Genomic DNA, 26,665 nt, shown 5'->3' on the forward strand with positions numbered 1-26,665 from the left:
TGTGTGGCCTGCTGGAAGTCAAGTTAGATCTTTCTTCTACATACCATCCACAGTTCAATGGCCAAGTGGAGAGGGTCAACCAGATCCTAGAGAACTTTCTACACCATTTCAGGCAACGTGTCCGCTAGTATCAATTGTATCAGTTATTACAAAATGTTTCTTCACATTTAAGTGTTTTATCTGCTCCTGGGGCGCAATCGCCACCTCCTCAATTTGCTGCCTTCAGTCCTGGATTGCATCTACAACTCCTCCACCTTACAAAGGCGACTCCAAGCCTTGTAGAGGATTAAATCAATGCACAATCCGTTTTGAGCTTTTAGCGCAGCAATTTGCTTCCGACCACGCTAAGGTAGCCAACATCTTGTCTCTACTGTCTGGTGAGGCGGCAGGCCTGGGCTTCACCTCTACGGAAAAGGACAACCCCATCATGTTTGTTACCCAAGAATTTTTCACGACTTTTAAAAAAGTCATCATCTGCTTCTTCGTCACTACTCCAGTAGGACAATATGCCATCCAGTTTTGCACATTATCCACAGAGTAAGGCCCCATGCACACGACCGAAAAAAACCTCATGGTCGTGTGCATGGGGCCTTACAGTGGAACATTGATTCTCTTGTCGCTATGTTTTGGAAAGGTCTGGCAGACCGCATCAAGGATGAACAGGCCCTGTATTAACTAACGAGGTCTTAATGAAATCACAATAAAAAAAAAACCACGTTCATTTCCAAGCTCTTTGACTGACTGCAAGTTGCTAAGATTTTCACCAAGCTAGACTTACGTGGTACTTACAATTTGATTCACATCTGTGAAGGGAATGAGGGGAAAATCATGTTTAACACTAGAGATGGAAACCATGAATATCTAATTGTGGCTTTTGGTCTCAGAAATCCCCCGGCTGTCTTTCAAGAACTTGTTAACGACATTTTGCAAGATCTGTTATACGGCTGTGTTTTGTTATATTTGGATGACATTTTTGTTTTCTCCCTAGACCACTATACTCATCGCAAGCAATAGAGTCTTGTTCTGCACCGACTTACAGAGAATCATCTATATGCCAAGCTTAAAAAATTGCTTTTTGAGTGATCCAGACTGTCTTTTGTAGGATAAATCTCTGATCAAGGAATTCAAATAGATCCAGCAGTACTTAAATTGTCTAGTCTAGGCCTTCTCCTCTGCCTTAGTTCTCCATGGAGCGGACTACAGTAAAACCTCCATCTTGAAGAAGCAGGTCTCATCTGTAAGGAGTGCGTGCTGTTCTTTTTCAAAAAAATTATAAAGCAAAAACGATTTCCTGTGGATTCTTCTCCAATGCCTTGTCCCCTACCCAGAAAAATGATGGCATTGGAGATCAGGAACTCTTGGCCATAAAATTAGCTCTCGAAGAATGGAGACGTTTGCTAGAAGGTGCTCATTATGCCATCACTGTCTACACCGACCACAAAAATGTATTGTATCTGCAAACGGCATATAAACTAAACCCTCATCAAGCAGGTTGGACTTGGCTTACCAAGTTGCTCTGGTTGTACTGTAATCTGGTTCGTAGTTGACTGTTTTTTGAAGATGGCACACTTTATTCCTCTGACCGGCCTTTCTTCTGCTAAACGTCTGTCTACTCTCTTCAGTAAACACATTTTTCGTCTGCGATGACTCCCTAAGCATATCGTGTTCGATAGAGGAGTGAAATTTACTTCAAAGTTCTAAAGGCCACTCTGCAAGTTGTTTGAAGTTAAGTTGGATTTTCTTTCCGCCTACCACCATTAATCTAATGGAGAATTGGAATGGTTCAACCAGGTTTTGGAAAACTTTTTCAGCAATTTTGTGTCCGCACTTCAAGATGACTGGACTAGTCTCCTTCCCTGGGCAGAGTTTGCTTATAATAACTACACCTGGGAATTCACACCTTTTTTCTTGATTTATGGACAGCATCCAAGAATCCCTCTGCCAGTTCCAACACTGTCCAAAGTTCCAGCAGCCAGTTTCACTCAATTCTTGCACAGAGGGCAGGAGGCCAAGGAGTCTATAAGTAAAGGAGTAGGCCGATTGAAGGGAAATGCATACAAGAAGTATAGAGTTCCTCCACAATTCCACCCAGGAGACAAGGTCTAGTTATCCACCAAGTACATTTGTTTGAGGACCCACTGTTTTAAATTGGATCCTTGGTTTTCTACAAGCTCCGACTCCCACAGTCTTTGAAAACTCCCAAATGTTTTCATGTGCCTCTTCCCAAGTCTCTGTTCCGGAATCACTTCTCCAAGAAGTTTCCTCGTTCTCCTGCTTCCTCCACTCCTGATAGAGAGTATGAAGTCAACAGGATTCTGGGCACCAAGAGGTCCAGAGGGAAGCTCCGGTACCTGGTCAATTAGAAAATCTTTGGTCTGAGGAGAAATCTTGGGAACCTGAGGAAAATGATGATGCTTCATCTCTCCTCTGGAAATGTTGTCTTCACTTTCCCCACAAGGCTAAAAAGAGGGGGCATAAGGCTCTCTGCGGCTGCCATATACTTACCTCTACATGACGTCCTCTGGCTCCTGGCCACCACCACATACCTCCATCACTACGTGACATACACCTACTAACCCACACTTACTATATTGCACACATCCATTACATACCTACCTTCCTACCTGCACTCACTATATAACACTCATCCATTATATACCTACCTATCTGCACTCACTATATTACACTCATCCAATATATACCTACCTATCTGCACTCACTATATTACACTCATCGATTATATACCTACCTACCCAAACTCACTAATTTACACTCATCTATTATATACTTCTTTGCACTCACTAAATAACACACTTCCATTTTACACAAACCTACCCACACTCACTATATTATACTCATCCATTACCATTTATTTTAGCCTCTTTAGGGCTCTATGTGCTCTGACCCTTCTAGGGCATCTGTTTTTGGCCCCACGCAGGCACCATTTCAGTGGTCCTCGGGCACTATTTATATAGTCCTTACTCTGGAACCATTTCTATGGTCTTCATCTAGGTACCATTTATTTTGCCTCTTTAGGGCTCTCTTTGTTTTGGCCCTTTTCTAGGTCATCATCTGTTTTTGGCCACACGCAGGCACCATTTCAGTGGTCCTCGGGCACTATTTATATGGTCCTTTCTCGGGCACCATTTCTATGGTCCTCATTTGGGTACCATTTATTTTGGCCTCTTTAGGGCTCTATTTGTTTTGACCCTTTTCTAGAGCATCTGTTTTTGGCCACACGCAGGCACCATTTCAGTGGTCCTCGGGCACTATTTATATAGTCCTTTCTCAGGAACCATTTCTATGGTCTTCATCTAGGTACCATTTATTTGGCCTCTTTAGGGCTCTCTTTGTTTTGGCCCTTTTCTAGGGCATCATCTGTTTTTGGCCACACGCAGGCACCATTTCAGTGGTCCTCGGGCACTATTTATATGGTCCTTTCTCGGGCACCATTTCTATGGTCCTCATTTGGGTACCATTTATTTTGGCCTCTTTAGGGCTCTATTTGTTTTGACCCTTTTCTAGGGCATCTGTTTTTGGCCACACGCAGGCACCATTTCAGTGGTCCTCGGGCACTATTTATATGGTCCTTTCTCGGGCACCATTTCTATGGTCCTCATTTGGGTACCATTTATTTTGGCCTCTTTAGGGCTCTATTTGTTTTGACCCTTTTCTAGGGCATCTGTTTTTGGCCACACGCAGGCACCATTTCAGTGGTCCTCGGGCACTATTTATATAGTCCTTACTCAGGAACCATTTCTATGGTCTTCATCTAGGTACCATTTATTTGGCCTCTTTAGGGCTCTCTTTGTTTTGGCCCTTTTCTAGGGCATCATCTGTTTTTGGCCACACGCAGGCACCATTTCAGTGGTCCTCGGGCACTATTTATATGGTCCTTTCTCGGGCACCATTTCTATGGTCCTCATTTGGGTACCATTTATTTTGGCCTCTTTAGGGCTCTATTTGTTTTGACCCTTTTCTAGGGCATCTGTTTTTGGCCACACGCAGGCACCATTTCAGTGGTCCTCGGGCACTATTTATATAGTCCTTACTCGGGAACCATTTCTATGGTCTCCATCTAGGTACCATTTATTTGGCCTCTCTAGGGCTCTCTTTGTTTTGGCCCTTTTCTAGGGCATCATCTGTTTTTGGCCACACGCAGGCACCATTTCAGTGGTCCTCGGCCACTATTTATATAGTTCTTACTCAGGAACCATTTCTATGGTCCTCATTTGGGTACCATTTATTTGGCCTCTTTAGGGCTCTCTTTGTTTTGGCCCTTTTCTAGGGCAACATCTCGTTGTAACCTTTCATCTACAGCGTAGTCTCGCGAGATTACGCTGTGCTCTACTGTAACTACCATAGACACATTAACGAAGTGCAGGGATTGTGAATAGACATCCCGTGGAATGTCTATTCACTGTCAAAACTGTCTTCGGTATTGTTTATGTGTTAGTATAAGACAGCACATAGCGATCTAAAAGGATCCCTATGTGCTGCCTAAATGAATGGAGAGGAGTGCATGATGCTGATTGGTCAGCGTCATACACTCCTCTGTACAACGCCCACTTGGTCTGAAGTAAAAACACGCCCACTTGGGCATTAAGACACTCATTAGCATAAATCTAAAATCGCTAATAAAGTGGTGAAAATAGATCGTTTTTTTTAAAATAGAAAGCATTACTGTCACCTACATTACAGCGCCGATCTCCTAATGTATGAGACTGGGCACTTATAATGTGGTGACAGAGCCTCTTTAACCCCCTCCCGCTGTGGCCACTTTTGACCTTCCTGACAGAGCCTCATTTTTCAAAGCTGACATGTTTCAATTATGTGGTAATAACTCCAGAATGCTTTTACCTATCCAAGCGATTCTGAGGTTGTTTTCTCGTGACACATTGGACTTTATGTTACTGGCAAAATTTCCCCGATACATTCAGTATTTAATTGTGAAAAACACCAACATTTGCATTTTTCTCAATTTGAATGTATCTGCTTGTAAGACAGGCAGTTATAACACACAAAAATGTTGCTAATTAACATCCCCCATATGTCTACTTTAGATTGGCCTCTGTTTTTGAAAATCCTTTTATTTTTCTAGGACGTTACAAGGCTTAGAAACTTAGCAGCAATTTCTCACATTTTCAAGAAAATTTCAAAAGGCTATTTTTACAGGGGCCAGTTCAGCTGTGAAGTGGCTTTGAGGTCCTTATATATTAGAAACCCCCAATAAGACACCCCATTTTAAAAACTGCACCCCTCAAAGTATTCAAAACAGCATTTAGAAAGTTTCTTAACCCTTTAGACATTTCGCAGGAATTAAGGCAAACTAGAGGTGAAATTTACAAAGTTCATTATTTTTTTCCAGAAATTCAATTTGAATCCATTTTTTTTGTACCACAGAAGGTTTTACCAGAGAAATACAACTTAATATTTATTTCCCAGGTTCTGCAGTTTTAGGAAATATCCCACATGTAGCTCTAGTGTGATAAAGGACTGAAGCACCGGCCTCAGAAGCAAATTAGCACCTAGTGGATTTTGGGCCTCCTTTTTATTAGAATATATTTTAGGCACCATGTCAGCTTTGAAGAGGTCTTGTGGAACTAAAACAGTGGAAACTCCCCAAAAGTGACCCCATTTGGGAAACTACACCCCTCAAGGAATTTATTTAGGGGTGTAGCAAGCATTTTGAGCCGCCAGTTTTTTTGCAAAAATTTTTGGAACTAAGCCATGAAAATTAAAATCTACATTTTTTACCACAACATTTGTGGAGCAATTTCTCCCGAGTAAAACAATACCCCACATGTGGTAATAAACGGTTGTTTGGACACACGGCAGGGCTGAGAAGGGAAAGAGCGCCATTTGGCTCTTGGAGCTCAAATTTAGCAGGAATGATTTGCGGAGGCCATGTCTCATTTGCAAAGCCCCTGAGGGGACAAAACAGTGGAAACCCCCAACAAGTGACCCCATTTTGGAAACTACACCCCATGAGGAAATTATCTAGGGGTATAGTGAGCATTTTGACCCCACAGGTTTTTTGCAGACATTTTTGGAAGTAGGCTGTGTAAATGAAAATCGATTTTTTTTCAAATAAAATGTAGGCTTAGCTATTTTTTTTTCATTTCCACAAGGACTAAAGGAGAAAAAGCACCATAAAATTTGTAAAGAAATTTCTCCCGAGTAAAACAGTACCCCACATGTGGTAATAAATGGCTGTTTGGACACACGGCGAGGCTGAGAAGGGAAAGAGCGCCATTTGGCTTTTGGAACTCAAATTTAACAGGAATGGTTTGCGGAGGCCATGTTGCATTTGCAAAGCCCCTGAGGGGACAAAACAGTGGAAACCCCCACCAAGTGACCCCATTTTGGAAACTACACCCCATGAGGAAATTATCTAGGGGTACAGTGAGCAGTTTGACCCTACAGGCGTTTTACAGAACTTATTGGAAGTAGGCCGTAAAAATGAAAATCTACATTTTTTCAAAGAAAATGTAGGTTTAGCTAATTTTTTTTCATTTCCACAAGGACTTAAGGAGAAAAAGCATTTGTAAAGCAATTTCTCCCGAGTAAAACAATACCCCACATGTGGTCATAAACATCTGTTTGGACACACGGTAGGGATCAGAATGGAAGGAGCACCATTTGGATTTTGGAATGGTTTCTGGGCGCCATGTCACATTTGCTGAGCCCCTGTAGTACTAGTAGTCATTTGTGTTGCACATGATTAGAAATTCCCATGTAGCCCCAACCTAAAGCATAAAGTTCCTTCATGGGCAAAGCTGCCAACAAAAATAGGTATTTCCCATGATGCAGTAAAGTGATTTGGAAGGATATGGGGGCTGTAGATGGGATCTGCTCCCAATCGTACACGCATTCTCATATGTCTCACTATAGAGACTCTCTCCATGTAAGGGGCAGACATTACAAGATATCTGCAACCCCGGCATTATTCCCCATGTAGAAGATCATTCCCACAAAAATCCTTCATGTGTCTACAACTGTCCATAAAAGAGAGTCATTCATTCCTAAATATGTCACCAATCTTTCCTGATTACACCATTTTATGGGTGCAACACGTCCGGCCATGTGTAGCAGTATACATATATACTCTATGTGAATAACGCAGACAATACATTCATATTAAATAGTCACCTACCTCTTGTAACTTACCTGTTCACCACATAGGAGTAGGACTGATGACATCATATGAAGACACGTCATCTCTAAAAAGGGAAGAAAAAACAGTAAATAGATTGTAAATAAAAATAATAATTCTCAGTTAGACCCCGTTTATACAGAGTTTTTTTGCAGGCAGAAAAATCTGCCTCAAAATTCATTCAGGAATGGAAAATCTGCCTGCAAATTCTTGCCGCTATTTTCGTGGCCTTTTTCGCTGCATTTTTCGGGTAAAAAACGGCGGAAAGAAAGAGTATGCCGCTTTTTTGTAACACAAGCGGCTGAAAGCCGCCGCGGAAAAAAACGCCTCCGCCTCCCATTGAAATCAATGGGAGGTGGTTTGGGACTTTTTTTTACACTAAATCTGATACGGTTTCCGCATAAAAAAACTTTGTGTGAACTGGGCCTTACAGATGTGTTAACCCTTAACTTGCATCAAGTTATACAATGTATCATAATACCAATTCAATACAATCTCGTGCCATCTAGCAAAAAAAAGCAACATACACTTGTTTTTAACATGGGAGTCTATGGGCGACATATGGCATCCGTCGGAGTAAATACTTTCTTTTACATCTTCGTTTAACATCTCGCGCCATATATCTCGGGTTAGGCCCCATGCACATGACCGTATTTTCATCTATCCGTAAATACTGTCGGTAAATACGAATCCGTAGTCATCCGTATATATATGGAACGATATCCGCAAATACGGTCTGTAGTGCATCCGTATTTGATCCGTATATACGTATACGTAAAAAAAAAGGGAGGCTGCAAATGATGTCACTAACATGTTGCTTAGCAACGCTTCTGTAAATACGGATGGTTTATGCATACACATCCGTAGCCGTCCATATATACGGAAGCGCCCATAGGCTTCTATGGGAGAGTGGCAGGTTCTATCATTTTTTCAGCAAAAATACAGAAAGGTGTCCGTGGCCAATAGAAATGAATGGGTCCGTAATTACGGATGAAAAATACGGTCGTTTGCATGGGGCCGAAGACATAAGTTAAAGAGGCTCTGTCACCAGATTTTGCAATCCCTATCTGCTATTGCAGCAGATCGGCGCTGCAATGTAGATTACAGTAACGTTTTTATTTTTAAAAAACGAGCATTTTTGACCAAGTTATGACCACTTTTGTATTTATGCAAATGAGGCTTTCTAAAGTCCAACTGGGCGTGTTTACAGTAAAAGTACAACTGGGCGTGTATTATGTGCGTACATCGGGGCGTGTTTACTACTTTTACTAGCTGGGCGTTCTGACGAGAAGTATCATCCACTTCTCTTCACAACACCCAGCTTCTGGCAGTGCAGACACAGCGTGTTCTCGAGAGATCACGCTGTGTCGTCACTCACTTCCTGCCCCAGGTCCTGCATCGTGTCGGACGAGCGAGGACACATCGGCACCAGAGGCTACAGTTGATTCTGCAGCAGCATCGGCGTTTGCAGGTAAGTCGATGTAGCTACTTACCTGCAAACGCTGATGCTGCTGCAGAATCAACTGTAGCCTCTGGTGCCGATGTGGCCGACACGATGCAGGACCTAGGGCAGGAAGTGAGTGACGACACAGCGTGATCTCGCGAGGACACGCTGTGTGTCTGTGAACTGCCAGAAGCTGGGTGGTAACGAAGAGAAGTGGATGATGCTGATTCGTCAGCATCATACACTCCCATTCCTAACGCCCAGCTAGTAAAAGAAGTAAAAACGCCCAGATGTAACACACATAATACACGCCCAGTTGTACTTTTACTGTAAACACGCCCAGTTGTACTTTTGCAAGCCTCATTTGCATAAATACAAAAATGGTCATAACTTGGCCAAAAATGCTCGTTTTTAAAAAAATAAAAACGTTACTGTAATCTACATTGCAGCGCCGATCTGCTGCAATGGCAGATAGGGGTTGCAAAATCTGGTGACAGAGCCTCTTTAAGGAAGGACACTTCTGTATATCTGCCCAGAGAAAACCCAGACAACTGTTGTCACCCAAATTGTCCACACTCCTGAATGGCAAGACTGCTTAGTAATGTAACGCTACAGTATGGTCAGGTGACATATCACTTCATAACTAGACAGATTTACTATTTATATAGAGATATGATAAAATCAATGCTACGGGGGCTGAAGGGAGGCAGAAAAGAAGAACGTTTTGCTTCTGAGTTATTTCCTGTTAACCCTTTCCTGTCGCTGCACTGGCTATTTATGTAAAGGAAAGGGTATTTAAATATGGCGCCTGCTCAGAAGCAGAGCGGGCGTCATAGCCGCTGGGTCTCTGCTGTGTAACACCGGCTCACACGCGGCAAGATGGTGGGAGCCGGTGTGTTCCTCTAGCAGCTGGCCGCCTTGTGAACGCTCCCAGCCCTGCTATAGGAAGATTGCTATTAGGACCTGCCTGTGGCAGGTCTCAATAACAAAGTACTGATTTCACCATAGACTGCAATACTGTGATATTGCAGTCTATGGCACAAGCGATCCAATGATCGCAGGTACAAATCCCCTAGAGGGGCTAAAAAACAATAAAAATAATTCCCTAGATCACAATATAAAAATAAACATAAACACATTAGGTATCCCTGCGTCCGAAAATACCCAAACTATAATAATATAAAAATATTTATCCAATATGGTGAACACCGTAGCGTGAAAAAAAAAAATGTCTGAATCGCTATTTTTTTGCCACTACAACCGCCCACAAAATTTAATGAAGTGTTTGAAATGCCCGATATTCCCCAAAATGGTATCAATAAAAACCACATCTTTCCACGTACAAAAAGACGCCTTACACAGCCCTGTACACAGAAATATAAAAACTTTATTATGGGGGTCACAATATGGTGCAAATATTTTTTTCAAACTTTGTCGTTTTTTTAAAGGTAATAAAACATAACAAAAACTATATAAATTTGGTATCACCGCGATCGTACTGACCCTCAGAATAAAGGTAACACGTCACTTTCACTGTACAGTGAACACCGTAAAAACGAAATCCATAAGAAAATGCCGGCCTGCTGTTTTTTTTCCAATTCCACTCCATTCTAAAAAAAAAATTCCAGCTTCCCAGTACATCACACATAATATTAACCCCTTCCCTCTTTAGCCACTTTTGACCTTCCTGACAGAGCCTCATTTTTCAAATCTGACATCTTTCCCTTTATGTGGTAATAACTTCGGAATGCTTTAACCTATCCAAGCGATTCTGAGATTGTTTTCTCATGACATATTGGACTTTATGTTACTGGCAAAATTTGCTCGATACATACAGTATATAAATGTGAAAAACACCAAAATGTAACGAAAAATTGCAAAAATTAGCATTTTTCTAAATTTAAATGTATCTGCCTGCAGATAGTAATACCACACACAATTATTGCTAATTAACATCCCCCATATGTCTACTTTAGATTGCCCTCGTTTTTTGAACATCCTTTTATTTTTCTATGATGTTACAAGGCTTAGAACTTTAGCAGCAATTTCTCACATTTTCAAGAAAATTTCAAAAGGCTATTTTTACAGGGGCCAGTTCAGTTGTGAAGCGGCTGTGAGGTCCTTAGATCTTAGAAACCACCAAAAAGTCACCCCATTTTAAAAACTTCACCCCTCAAAGTATTCAAAACAGCATTTAGAAAGTTTCTTAACCCTTTAGACGTTTCACAGGAATTAAACAAAAGTAGAGGTGAAATTTACAAACTAAATTTTTTGTTGTTGCAGAAATTAATTTTTAATCCATTTTTTTTGTAACACAAAGTTTAACCAGAGAAACGCAACTCAATATTTATTGCCCAGGTTCTGCAGTTTTAGGAAATATCTCACATGTGGTCCTAGTGTGCTAATGGACTGAAGCACCGGCCTCAGAAGCAAAGGAGCAACTAGAGGATTTTCGGGTCTCCTTTTTATTAGAATATATTTTAGGCTTCACGTCAGTTTTGAAGGGCTCTTGTGGTACCAAAACAGTGGAAACCCCCCAAAAGTGACCCCATTTGGGAAACTACACCCCTCGAAGGAATTTATTTAGGGGTATAGTGAGAAATTTGACAAGACAGTTTTTTTGCATAAATTTTTTGGAAGTAGGCTGTGAAAATGAAAATCTACATTCTTTCAAATAAAATGTAGGTTTAGCAAATTTTTTTTTATTTCCAAAAGGACTAAAGGAGAAAAAGCACCGCAACATTTGTAGAGCGATTTCTCCCGAGTAAAAGAATACTCCACATGTGGTCATAAACGTCTGTTTGGACACATAGCAGGGCTTAGAAGGGAAAGAGCGCTATTTGACTTTTGGAGCTCAAATTTAGCAGGAATGGTTTGCGGAGGCCATGTCGCATTTGCAAAGCCCCTGAGGGACCAAAACAGTGGAAACCCCCCACAAGTGGCCCCATTTTGGAAACTGCACCCCTTGAGGAAATTATATAGGGGTATAGTGAGCATTTTGACACTGCAGGTTTTTTGCAGAAATTATTGGAAGTAGGCCGTGAAAATGAAAATCTATATTCTTTCAAAGAAAATGTAGGTTTAGCTAATTTTTTCTCATTTCCACAAGGATTAAAGGAGAAAAAGCACCGCATAATTTGTAAAGCAATTTCTCTATAGTAAAACAATACCCCACATGTGGCAATAAATTGCTGTTTGGACACACGGCAAGGCTTAGAAGGGAAAGAACTCCATTTGGCTTTTGGAGCTCAAATTTAGCAGGAATGGCCAGGACACATTTTCAGAGCCCTTGAGTGGACAAAACAATGAAAACGCCAAAAAAGTGACCCCATTTTGGAAACTACACCCCTTGAAGATCTACGTGTGTGGTGATCATTTTGACCCCCACAGGTGTTTCATAGAATTTATTAGAATTGGGCAGTGAAAATAAAAACAATCCTTTTTCATCAATAAGATGTAGCTTTAGGTCAACATTTTTAATTTTCTCAACAAATAAAGGAAAAAAAGAACCCCCCCCCCCCCAATATTTGTAAAGCAATTTCTCCTGAGTACGGCAATACCCCATTTGTGGTCATAAACTGCTGTTTGGGCACATGGCAAGGAACAGAAGAGAAGGAGCGGCATTTCGCTTTTGGAGCCCAGATTTTGCTGGATTGGTTTCTTGACACCATGTCACTTTTGCAAAGCCCCTAAGGTACCAGTACAGTGGAAACTACCCAAAAGTGACTCCATTTGTGATACTACACCCCTTCAGGAATTAATCTAGGGGTGTAGTGAGCATTTTGACCCCACAGCTGTTTCATAGATTTTATTTGAATTGGGCAGTGAAAATAAAAATTACATTTTTTTTCCCAATAAGACGTAGCTTTAGCTCAAAAAATTTAATTTTCTCAAAAAATAAAGTAGAAAAAGAACCCAAAATTTGTTAAGCAATTTCTCCCGACTACGGCAATACCCCATATGTGGTTATAAACTCATTTTTGGGCACACAGCAGGGCTCAGAAGGGAAGGAGCGCAATTTAGCTTTCAGAGTACAGATTTTGCTGGATTGGTTTCTGGTCGTTATGTCGCATTTGCAAAACCCCTGTGGGACCAAAACAGTGGAAACCCCCCCAAAAGTGATCCCCATTTTGGAAACTACACCCCTCAATGCATTTACATAGTGGTGTAGTGAGCATGTTAACTCTGCAGCTGTTTTGCATAAATTAGTGTGCACTCGATATTGCAGAGTGAAAATGGGATATTTTCCATAGATATGCCAATATGTGGTGCCCAGCTTGTGCCACCATAACAAGACCGCACTCTAATTATTATGCTGTGTTTCCCGGTTTTAGAATCACCCTACATGGGGCCCTAATCTTTTGCCTGGACATTTGACAGGGCTCATTGCGAGAGTACCATGCGAAATTGAGGCCTAATTTGGCGATTTACACAGAATTGGTTCACAATTGCAGAGGCTCAGATGGGAAATAATAAAATAAACCCACCAGAAGTGACCCCATTTTAGAAACTACACCCCTCGAGGCATTTAGTAAGGGGTGTAGTGAGCATTTTCACCCCACAGGTTTTTTCCATAAATAAATGTGCTGTGTATGGTGCAAAGTAAAAATTAAATTTTTTCCCCAGAATTGCCAATTCAGTGGCAAGTATGTCGTGCCCAGCTTAGGACACTGTAGACACACACCCCAAAAATTGTTAAAAGGGTTCTCCCGGGTATGGCGGCGCCATATATGTGGAAGTAAACTGCTGTTTGGGCACACTGTAGGGCTCATATGGGTGGGAGCGCCATTTGGCTTTTGAAGCGTAGATTTTGCTTGGTAGTAGTTTTGTTTGAGTATTACTGGTGTTTCCATTTATAATGTGGGGGTACATGTAAGCTGGGCAGAGTACATCAGGGGCATAGTCAGGTGGCATAATAATGGGGTAAAAAAACAATAAAATGATCCATAGATGTGTGTTACGCAGTGAAGCAATCCTTTCTGCACAGGCCCGTGTCGCACTCATATATGGCGTCCTTTCTTATCCCCCTTTGGTCCACACTCCGCACCTTTGCAGTTTGTGGAATTTTGCTGGGAAGTGTTGTCCTGGTATAATATGGGCACCCTCGCTTCCAGCAGATATGTTTGGGTCCCCCCTTCATGGTTCAATAATTTGAGGGCCCTGATAAATCGTATCTTGAAACAGATGAAATGTTCCCCTCTGATCTGCACAACTGCATGTTTTTATTTCCTGACTTATTGGAGCCATAACTAATTTTATTTTTTCATAGACGTAGCGGTATGAGGGCTGTTTTTTTGAGGGACAAGCTGTAGTTATTATTGGTACCATTTTGGGGTACATGCAACTTTTTGATCACCTTTTATCCTATTTTTTGAGAGGCAAGGTGACCAAGAAACAGCAATTCTGCCATAGTTTTTTTAGGGTTTTTTTATACAGTGTTCACCATGCGTTATAAATTACATGTTAACTTTATTCTGCGGGTCGGTACGATTCCGGCAATACCTAATTTATGGCACTTTTTTATGTTTTACAACTTTTTGCACAATAAAATTACTTTTGTAAAAAGAATGTATTTTTTCTGTCGCCAAGTTGTGAGAACCAAATATGTATGCTTTATTTATTTTTTTCAATAATAAAGGACTTGATAAGGGAAAAAGGGCGATTGTGTTTTATTTTATTACTTAAAACTTTTATTATATTTTTTACAACTTTTTTTACACTTTACTTTAGTCCCGATAGGGGACTTGAAGGTCCAACTGTCAGATTTTTTTTTCTAATACATTGCACTACCTACGTAGTGCAATGTATTAGATCTGTCAGTCATTCACTGACAGCAAGCCGATTAGGCTTCGCCTCCGAGCGGGGCCTAATCGGCTTCCGTAATGGCAAACAGGAGGCCATTGTTAGGTCTCCTGGTGTCATAGTAGCAGTCGGCAGTTGTGCGATTGCAGGGCACAGCTGCCGATCTGCTAGCAACCACAAAGATCCAGCGATCGGATCTGATCGCTGCATCTGAGGGGTTAATGGCAGGGATCAGCGCTAGCTCCAGTTCCTGCCGTTACATGTGGATGTCAGCTGTAACATAAAGCTGATATCCACCGCTGATGGCTCCGGCTCATCTACTGAGCCGGCGCCATCTTGCCGGCAGCTACGGAAGCCTTTCAGGCCACGCCTCCGGGCGGAGGCTGGAAGTTTTCCGTGCTAGGCACACCGGGAGGCCACTATTAGGCCTCCGGTTGCCATTGCAGCCACCGACACCCCAGCGATTTCATTGCTGGGGTGTCGATGAGATGCAAACACCTTTAATGTAGCCATCGCTTTTGACGGCTGCATTTAAGGGGTTAATGTCGGGGATCGAAGTTAACTTCGGTCCCGCCGTTACAGCAGGATGTCAGCTGTCAGATACAGCTGACATCCGGGGATGATGGCACCGACTCAGCTTCTGAGCCGGTGCCAAACATTTGGCGTAAGTATACGACATTTTGCGGGAAGCACTGGCTTTCCATGTCGTATACTTACGACAAATTCGGGAAGGGGTTAAATAGCACCATTAGAAAGTACAACTTGTCCCATAAAAATGAAACCCACACATGGCCGTGTCAACGAAAAAATAAAAAAGTTATTACTCTTGTTATTACGCTGTGTCCCCGCTGATTAACCCCTTAAAAGCCGCGTTCAATAGGGATCGCGGCTTTTTAGGGGTTAAGCTACAATCGCCGGCCTGCTACACGATAGCGGCCGGCGATTGTAACTATGGCAACCGGACACCAAACAATGGCGTCCGGCTATGCCATCGACAAAGTCAGGACCCACTATGCTTGCTGTCAGTGAGTAGATGACAGCTCTAATACACTGCACTACGCATGTAGTGCAGTGTATTAGAATAGCGATCAGGGCCTCCTGCCCTCATGTCCCCTAGTGGGACAAAGTAATAAAGTTAAAAAAAAGTACAAAAAAGATGTGTAAAAATAAGAAAATAAAAGATGCAAAAGTAATAAAAGTAAAAATCCCCCTTTTTACCTTATCAGTCCTTTATTATTAATAAAAATAGATAAATAAACAAATAAACTATACATAATTGGTATCGCCGCGTCCGTAACGGCCTGAACTACAAAATGATTTCATTATTTATCCCGCGCGGTGAACGCCGAAAAGAAAATAATAATAAACCGTACCAGAATCACAATTGTTTGGTCACTTCACCTCCCAAAAAATGGAATAAAAAGAGATCAAAAAGTCGCATGTACCGAAAAATGGTACTGATGGAAACTACAGTTCGTTACGCAAAAAATAAGTCCTCGCACGGCTTTATTGATGGAAAAATATAAAAGTTCTGGCTCTTAGAATAAGGTAACAGAAAAAGTGAATGATTTTTTACAAAACGTATTTTATTGTGCAAACGCCATAAGACATAAAAAAAAACTATAAACATCTGGTATCGCCGTAATCGTATCGCCCCGCAGAATAAAGTGAATGTGTCATTTATAGCGCACGGTGAACGCTGTAAAAAAAATAGAATAAAAAAACAATAGTAGAATTGCTGTTTTTTAGTCACCGCGCCCACTAAAAATAGAATAAAAACTGATCCAAAAGCCGCATGCACCCCAAGAAAACTACAATGGATTCCTGAAGGGGTCTAGTATCCAAAATGGGGTCATTTTTGGGGGATTCCGCTGTTTTGGCACCACAAGACCTCTTCAAACCGGACATGGTGCCTAATAAAAAAGAGGCCTCAAAATCCACTATTTTATTGCTTCGGAGGCCGGCGCTTCAGTCCATTACCACCCGAGGGCCACATGTGGGATATTTCTCAAAACTGCAGAATCTGGGCAATAAATATTGAGGTTTCTCTGGTAAAACCTTTTGTTTTATAGAAAAAAAAGGTATAAAAATGATTTTCTGACAAAAATAAATATGTCAATTTCACCTCTACTTTGCTCTAAATTCCTGTGAAACACCTAAAGTGTTCATAAACTTTCTAAATGCTGTTGTGAATACTTTGAGGGGTCTAGTTTCTAAAATGGGGTGTCTAATATATAGGCCCCTCAAAGCAACATCAGAACTGAACTGGAACCTAAAAAAAAAAAAATCCTAATGAGCATTGGCTACTCCAAGATGACCCCAGTTTTGACCGTTTGTATAAACGGAGACCCCTATTAGACCGTTTCAGTGCCCGGTTTTCCCAAGCATACACCCCCGAGAAGTGTATTTCTATTGATGAGTCCTTGGTACATTTTAAAAGGAGGCTTCAATTCCTCGAGTACCTGCCGGGTAAGAGGGCAAGGTATGGCGTGAAGATGTGTAAGCTGTGTGAGTGCATCAGGGTATACCTACAGATTTAGGATACATGAAGGGAAGGGCACCAGTATTCAGCCCCCAGAATGCCCCCCCCCCCTTACTGGGAGTTATGCAAAAATTGTGTGGGATTTGGTGCACCCACTGCTGGACCAGGGTTACCACCTTTACCTGGATAATTTTTATACCAGCGTCCCACTCTTCAAGTGCCTCGCTTCCAGAAGTCCGGCGGCATGCGGCACTGCTAGAACAAATCTGAGAGGCCTCCCTAAGACTCTGCAGGGCAAACACTCAGAAGGGGTGAGAGCAGGGCACAATCTAGCAGCAACAGATTGTGTGTCAAGTACAAGACAAGAGAGATGCCACACCAGTACCCATGTACCTGTACGAGGTACCAGTACAGAGACCCCCAAACCAGACTGCATCCTGGACTACAATAGGTACATGGGAGGGGTGGACTTGTCAGATCAAGTCCTGAAGCCCTACTGCGCCATGCGGTGTGGTATGAGAAGCTGGCCGTGCACATCATACAGATGGCATTGTACAATGCGTACGTGCTACATCCATGTACAGGCCAGACGGGAACTTTCCTGGAATTTCAAGAGGTGGTTATCAAGAAACGAATTTTTAGGGACCAAGAAGGGGGGACACCCAGTACTTCTGGAAGCAAGGCCACACGCATCGTACCAGGGCAACACTTTCCAGGAGAAGTTCCCCAAACTGGCAAGAAAGGAAAAAGTCAAAAGAGGTACAAAGTCTGCTATAAGAGGGGGATAAGGGATGACACAATATATCAATGTGACGTGTCCCGAAAAACTAAGGCTCCGTATGAAAGAGTGCTTCAAAATGTATCATACATCACTTGATTTTTAATCTACCCCAGTTTTACTTACCCTGATGCACTCCGCACAGATTATCCCCCTTATCTTTCCCTTCTGAGCCCTGCCGTGTGCCCAGGCAGCTGATAACAGCCACATTGAGGGTATTGCCATATCCGTGAGAACCCACATTACAGTTTATGGGGTGTATGTCCCGGTAAAAATGCTCACTACACCTCTAGATGAATGCCTTAAGGGTGTAGTTTTTAAAATTGGTCACTTCTCAGAGGTTTCAACTGTACTGGTACCTCAGGGGCTTCTGCATACATGACTTTGCACCAGAAAATCCCCAGTAGACCAAATGGTGGTCCTTTCCTTCTGAGCCCTCCCATGAGCCCAAATGTCAGTTTATCACCACAAATTGGGCATTGCCGCACTCAGGACAAATTGGGCAACAAAATTGGGTATTTTATTTCTTGTGAAAATAATATATTTTGAGCTAAAAAAAACATATTATTGGAAAAAATTATATTTTTTTAAATTCCCAGCCCAATTCAAATAAGTTCTGTGAAGAAACTATGGGGGTCTAAATGGTCACATAACCCATCATTTAATTCCTTGAGGGGTGTAGTTTCCAAAATGGGGTCACTTCTGGTGGGTTTCCATTGCTTTGATACCTCTGGGGCTCTGCAAATGCGACATGGCACCCAAAAACCAAACCAGCAAAATCTGGACTCCAAAGAACACACAGCGCTCCTTCCCTTCTGAGGCCTCCCATGGGCTCAAACGGCAGTTTATCTCCACAAATGGGGTATTGCTGCACTTAGTAGAAATTGGGCAACAAAATGGTGTATTTTGTTCCCTGTGAAAATAATAAATTATGATAAAAAATTACATGTTATTGGAAAAAATTTCATTTTTTTTATTTCACAGCCCAATTCAAATAGGTGCTGTGAAAAAACTGTGCAGTCTAAATGGTAAAAACAACCATAAATGAATTCCTTGAGAGGTGTAGTTTCCAAAATGGGGTCACTTCTGGTGGTTTTCCATTGCTTTGATACCTCTGGGGCCAGGGCCGACTCTAGCTTTTCTGCTGCCTGAGGCGAAAATGGAAATGGCGCCCCCCCCCCCCCCTCCACACAAAAAAAAAAAAAATTGTAAGTAAGAAGCAACTTGTAAAACGAAACAAAAAAATTAAAGCTGTGTGAACAAAAAAATACATTAGGGCCTGTTCACATCACCGTTCGCTTCTGTTCCGAGGTTCTGTCGGGTGAACCCCGCAACGGAAAGTGAAAGTGACAGCACAGCTTCCCTTTCAGTCACCATTGATCTCAATGTTGATGGAAACATCGCTAATGGCTTCCGTTCGTCACCATTCCGGCTGGTTTCCGGTTTTCCGACGGAATCAATAGCGGAGTCGACTACGGAACGGAACGGAATCGAACGGTGATGTGAACAGGCCCTTATTGAACATCATTGTTATAAACTGCAAGGTCTCATAATGCTACAGGCAATTGTGTAGTAAATATCCCTATATTGCCCCTGCTATAAATACTAGTAAAATTACCAGGGCAACGTGTATCCAAAATTCAAACACAAAAATGAAAGAACAATGTCAGTGTTCAAACTTGTGTCAGGGCTCCTTTAATGGCTCTTTACAGTCAGTATAGTAACACATGCGGCACTTTACAGTCAGTATAGTAACACATGCGGCACTTTACAGTCAGTATAGTAACACATGCGGCACTTTACAGTCAGTATAGTAACACATGCGGCACTTTACAGTCAGTATAGTAACACATGCGGCACTTTACAGTCAGTATAGTAACACATGCGGCACTTTACAGTCAGTATAGTAACACATGCGGCACTTTACAGTCAGTATAGTAACACATGCGGCACTTTACAGTCAGTATAGTAACGCACGCGGCACTTTACAGTCAGTATAGTAACGCACGCTGCACTTTACAGTCAGTATAGTAACACATGCGGCACTTTACAGTCAGTATAGTAACACATGCGGCATTTTACAGTAAGTATAGTAATACATGCTGCTCTTTACAGTCAGTATAGTAACACATGCGGCACTTTACAGTCAGTATAGTAACACATGCGGCACTTTACAGTCAGTATAGTAACACATGCGGCACTTTACAGTCAGTATAGTAACACATGTGGCACTTTACAGTCAGTATAGTAATACATGTGGCACTTTACAGTCAGTATAGTAACACATGCGGCACTTTACAGTCAGTATAGTAATACATGTGGCACTTTACAGTCAGTATAGTAACACATGCGGCACTTTACAGTCAGTATAGTAACACATGCGGCACTTTACAGTCAGTATAGTAACACATGCGGCACTTTACAGTCAGTATAGTAATACATGCGGCACTTTACAGTCAGTATAGTAACGCATGCTGCACTTTACAGTCAGTATAGTAACACATGCGGCACTTTACAGTCAGTATAGTAACGCATGCTGCACTTTACAGTCAGTATAGTAACACATGCGGCACTTTACAGTCAGTATAGTAACACATGCGGCACTTTACAGTCAGTATAGTAACACATGCGGCACTTTACAGTCAGTATAGTAATACATGCGGCACTTTACAGTCAGTATAGTAACGCATGCTGCACTTTACAGTCAGTATAGTAACACATGCGGCACTTTACAGTCAGTATAGGAACACATGCGGCACCTTACAGTCAGTATAGTAACACATGCGGCACTTTACAGTCAGTATAGGAACACATGCGGCACCTTACAGTCAGTATAGGAACACATGCGGCACTTTACAGTCTGTATAGTAACACATGCGGCACTTTACAGTCAGTATATTAACACATGCAGCACTTTACAGTCAGTATAGTAACACATGCGGCACTTTACAGTCAGTATAGTAACGCATGCTGCACTTTACAGTCAGTATAGTAACACATGCGGCACTTTACAGTCAGTATAGGAACACATGCGGCACTTTACAGTCAGTATAGTAACACATGCTGCACTTTACAGTCAGTATAGTAACACATGCGGCACTTTACAGTCAGTATAGGAACTCATGCGGCACTTTACAGTCAGTATAGTAACGCATGCTGCACTTTACAGTCAGTATAGTAACACATGCGGCACTTTACAGTCAGTATAGTAACACATGCTGCACTTTACAGTCAGTATAGTAACACATGCTGCACTTTACAGTCAGTATAGGAACACATGCGGCACCTTACAGTCAGTATAGGAACTCATGCGGCACTTTACAGTCAGTATAGTAACACATGCGGCACTTTACAGTCAGTATAGTAACATATGCGGCACTTTACAGTCAGTATAGTAACGCACACTGCACTTTACAGTCAGTATAGTAACACATGCTGCACTTTACAGTCAGTATAGGAACACATGCGGCACCTTACAGTCAGTATAGGAACTCATGCGGCACTTTACAGTCAGTATAGTAACACATGCGGCACTTTACAGTCAGTATAGTAACATATGCGGCACTTTACAGTCAGTATAGTAACGCACACTGCACTTTACAGTCAGTATAGTAACACATGCTGCACTTTACAGTCAGTATAGTAACCTGGCTGCAGCTTCATGCTTTTGTGATACCTACTGGTATCCATTCTCTAAGGTGAGCAATTTTCTTGTTGGTCATATTGCTCAATATACTCCCTCGCTTTATTGCACTATGTGGCGCCGTGTCTCCTTTTTATTTTTCTAATCCAGGTCTTAAAGAGGCTCTGTCACCAGATTTTGCAACCCCTATCTCCTATTGCAGCAGATCGGCGTATATACAGCAGCAGTGTATATACCGCTCTGATCCATATATAGCAGCAGTGAATATACCGCAGATATAAATATATACCAGCAGTGTATATACCGCACAGATCCATATATAGCAGCAGTGAATATACCGCTCTGATCCATATATAGCAGCAGTGTATATACCGCACAGATCCATATATAGCAGCAGTGAATATACCGCACAGATCCATATATAGCAGCAGTGAATATACCGCAGATATAAATATATACCAGCAGTGTATATACCGCACAGATCCATATATAGCAGCAGTGAATATACCGCTCTGATCCATATATAGCAGCAGTGTATATACCGCACAGATCCATATATAGCAGCAGTGAATATACCGCAAATATAAATATATACCAGCAGTGAATATACCGCTCTGATCCATATATAGCAGCAGTGAATATACCGCACATATAAATATATACCAGCAGTGAATATACCGCACAGATCCATATATAGCAGCAGTGTATATACCGCTCTGATCCATATATAGCAGCAGTGAATATACCGCACAGATCCATATATAGCAGCAGTGTATATACCGCTCTGATCCATATATAGCAGCAGTGAATATACCGCACAGATCCATATATAGCAGCAGTGTATATACCGCTCTGATCCATATATAGCAGCAGTGAATATACCGCACAGATCCATATATAGCAGCAGTGAATATACCGCACAGATCAATATATAGCAGCAGTGTATATACCGATCTGATCCATATATAGCAGCAGTGAATATACCGCGCATATAAATATATACCAGCAGTGTATATACCACACAGATCCATATATAGCAGCACTGAATATACCGCACAGATCCATATATAGCAGCAGTGAATATACCGCACAGATCCATATATAGCAGCAGTGTATATACCACACAGATCCATATATAGCAGCAGTGAATATACCGCTCTGATCCATATATAGCAGCAGTGAATATACCGCACATATAAATATATACCAGCAGTGTATATACCGCACAGATCCATATATAGCAGCAGTGTATATACCGCTCTGATCCATATATAGCAGCAGTGAATATACCGCACAGATCCATATATAGCAGCAGTGTATATACCGCTCTGATCCATATATAGCAGCAGTGAATATACCGCACATATAAATATATACCAGTAGCGAATGTTATCAGCCACAGTCCGCCCTTCTCCTCCTCCTCTCATCCAATAACATGTGGAGGCTGAGGAGAGGTGCAGAGTTGCCATACTCACTCGTTAGACGCGCTCTCTGTATCGTGGTCCGCAGGGGCGTGCGCTTCTCCTCTGCAAGCTCTGTTGTGAACTTGTGATATTCTGCACACAGGGGCGGATGTAGGATTGAAATCTAGGGCAGGGGTGGAAAAAACACAAACTGTGAACGGAAAAATCATCTGTCAGAAGTAAAAATGTTTCCCCGATGAGTACAAGAAAGCCCCACCTGGGAATTAGACTTTCTTGTACTCCACAATGGGGAAACATTTTTTCCCTCTGGCGGCTAACTTTTCAGTTGACAGGAAGCAGAGTTACATGAAGGGAAATTATTTTTCCTTGACCTCTAGTTTCTATTGTGGCGCAGGGGAGTATAAAAAAGTATAGGTTTTATATTTGTAATACTGCTAACTTTTATTTTTTTGCTATGTTCGGCTGGACCATTTAGACTAAGGGTATGTGCAAACGTAGTGACCAAAAACGTCTGAAAATACCGAGCTGTTTTCAAGGGAAAACAGCCCCTGATTTTCAGACGTTTTTTGAGCAACTCGCGTTTTTCGCGGCGTTTTTTACGTCCGTTTTTGGAGCTGTTTTCATTGGAGTCTATGAGAAAACGGCTCCAAAAACGTCCAAAGAAGTGTCCTGCACCTCTTTTGACGAGACAGTCATTTTACGCATCGTCGTTTGACAGCTGTCAAACGACGACGCGTAAATGACAGGTCGTCGGCACAGTACGTCGGCAAACCCATTCAAATGAATGGGCAGATGTTTGCCGACGTATTGTAGCTTTATTTTCAGACGTAAAACGAGGCATAATACGCCTCGTTTACGCCTGAAAATAGGTCGTGTGAACCCAGCCTTAGTCATGGATTAGTTGGACTACTTCGATATTGTACGTTTTTTTTTTTTAATAAAATGGTGAAAGAGGGTTGTGCGGGGGAGTTTTTATTTCAATAAAAAAAAAAATCCTATGTCTGTTTTTTTAAAATTATATTACCGGCCGGGATTAGGTTGGATGGCGCACTGTGCGGGGGACTCTATTGCTGCCCTCTACAAATACAGGCAAATATACACATATATACACACACACACACACACACACACACACACACACACACACACACACACAGACACAGACAAAAAGCATGTTAACATATACAGACACATATATATATAAACACACACACACACACACACATATACAGACACACACACATATACAGACAGAGAGACACAAGGCATGTATACACATACCAACACATATATACACACATAGACGGACCCAAGGCATGTATACATATACAGACACATATATACACACATAGACATATATACAGACAGACAGACACAAGGCATGTACACACATACCAACACATATATACACACATAGACAGACACAAGGCATGTATACATATACAGACACATATACACACACACACACACACACACACACACATATACAGACAGACAGACACAAGGCATGTATACACATACCAACACATATATACACACATAGACAGACCCAAGGCATGTATACATATACAGACACATATACACACACACACACACACACACACACACACACACATACAGACACAAGGCATGTATACATATACCGACACATATACACACACATACAGACAGACACAAGGCATGTATACATATACAGACACATATACACACACATACAGACACATACAGACAGACAGACACAAGGCATGTATACATATACCGACACATATATACACACACACACATACAGACAGACACAAGGCATGTATACATATACAGACACATATACACACACATACAGACAGACAGACACAAGGCATGTATACATATACAGACACATATATATATATATATATATATATATATATATATATACACACACACACACACATACAGACAAAGCATGTATACATATACAGACACATATATACACACACACACACACACACACACACACACACACACACAGACAGACAAAGCATGTATACATATAGAGACACATACAGTGAAGGAAATAAGTATTTGATCCCTTGCTGATTTTGTAAGTTTGCCCACTGTCAAAGACATGAACAGTCTAGAATTTTTAGGCTAGGTTAATTTTACCAGTGAGAGATAGATTATATAAAAAAAAAAAAGAAAATCACATAGTCAAAATTATATATATTTATTTGCATTGTGCACAGAGTAATAAGTATTTGATCCCCTACCAACTATTAAGAGTTCAGCCTCCTCCAGACCAGTTACACGCTCCAAATCAACTTGGTGCCTGCATTAAAGACAGCTGTCTTAAATGGTCACCTGTATAAAAGACTCCTGTCCACAGACTCAATTAATCAGTCTGACTCTAACCTCTACAACATGGGCAAGACCAAAGACCTTTCTAAGGATGTCAGGGACAAGATCATAGACCTGCACAAGGCTGGAATGGGCTACAAAACCATAAGTAAGACGCTGGGTGAGAAGGAGACAACTGTTGGTGCAATAGTAAGAAAATGGAAGACATACAAAATGACTGTCAATCGACATTGATCTGGGGCTCCATGCAAAATCTCACCTCGTGGGGTATCCTTGATCCTGAGGAAGGTGAGAGCTCAGCCGAAAACTACACGGGGGGAACTTGTTAATGATCTCAAGGCAGCTGGGACCACAGTCCAAGAAAACCATTGGTAACACATTACGCCATAATGAATTAAAATCCTGCAGTGCCCGCAAGGTCCCCCTGCTCAAGAAGGCACATGTACAGGCCCGTCTGAAGTTTGCAAATGAACATCTGGATGATTCTGAGAGTGATTGGGAGAAGGTGCTGTGGTCAGATGAGACTAAAATGTAGCTCTTTGGCATTAACTCAACTCGCCGTGTTTGGAGGAAGAGAAATGCTGCCTATGACCCAAAGAACACGGTCCCCACTGTCAAGTATGGAGGTGGAAACATTATGTTTTGGGAGTGTTTCTCTGCTAAGGGCACAGGACTACTTCACCGCATCAATGGGAGAATGGATGGAGCTATGTACCGTCAAATCCTGAGTGACAACCTCCTTCCCTCCACCAGGACATTAAAAATGGCTCGTGGCTGGGTCTTCCAGCACGACAATGACCCGAAACATACAGCCAAGGCAACAAAGGAGTGGCTCAAAAAGAAGCACATTAAGGTCATGGAGTGACCTAGCCAGTCTCCAGACCTTAATCCCATCGAAAACTTATGGAGGGAGCTGAAGATCCGAGTTGCCAAGCGACAGCTTCGAAATCTTAATGATTTACAGATGATCTGCAAAGAGGAGTGGGCCAAAATTCCATCTAACATGTGTGCAAACCTCATCATCAACTACAAAAAAAGTCTGACTGCTGTGCTTGCCAACAAGGGTTTTGCCACCAAGTATTAAGTCTTGTTTGCCAAAGGGATCACATACTTATTTCTCTGTGCACAATGCAAATAAATATATATAATTTTGACTATGTGATTTTCTGTGTTTTTTTTTATATAATCTATCTCTCACTGGTAAAATTAACCTAGCCTAAAAGTTCTAGACTGTTCATTTCTTTGACAGTGGGCAAACTTACAAAATCAGCAAGGGATTAAATACTTATTTCCTTCACTGTATATACACACACATAGACAGACAGACACAAGGCATGTATACATATACAGACACATATACACACACACACGCACACACACACACACACACACACACACACACAGACAGACAGACAAAGCATGTATACATATAGAGACACATATATACACACACATAGACAGACAGTCAGACACAAGGCATGTATGTATACATATATACACACACACTCACAGGAACTTACCATCTCTCCAGCTGCACAGGTTTCTTGCAGGTCGGACTGTGGGCGGAGCTTCCTCCTCGGCTCTGCACTTGCTTCCTCTGCT

The 26,665-nt window shown here is 41.8% G+C and overlaps 1 long non-coding RNA gene across 1 annotated transcript; it reads right to left on the bottom strand.

The window, feature by feature from the left end:
- Positions 1-4,733: 4,733 nt before the first annotated feature.
- On the bottom strand, positions 4,734-26,665 carry LOC142719148 (uncharacterized). Its single transcript, XR_012872605.1, has 3 exons — positions 26,584-26,665; positions 22,781-22,892; positions 4,734-7,223 (listed from the first exon to the last, which is right to left on the bottom strand). It is a non-coding gene; the product is annotated as an uncharacterized LOC142719148 (long non-coding RNA).

The sequence above is a fragment of the Rhinoderma darwinii genome, unplaced genomic scaffold (genome assembly GCF_050947455.1).
Source record: "Rhinoderma darwinii isolate aRhiDar2 unplaced genomic scaffold, aRhiDar2.hap1 Scaffold_47, whole genome shotgun sequence".
NCBI lineage: Eukaryota > Metazoa > Chordata > Amphibia > Anura > Rhinodermatidae > Rhinoderma > Rhinoderma darwinii.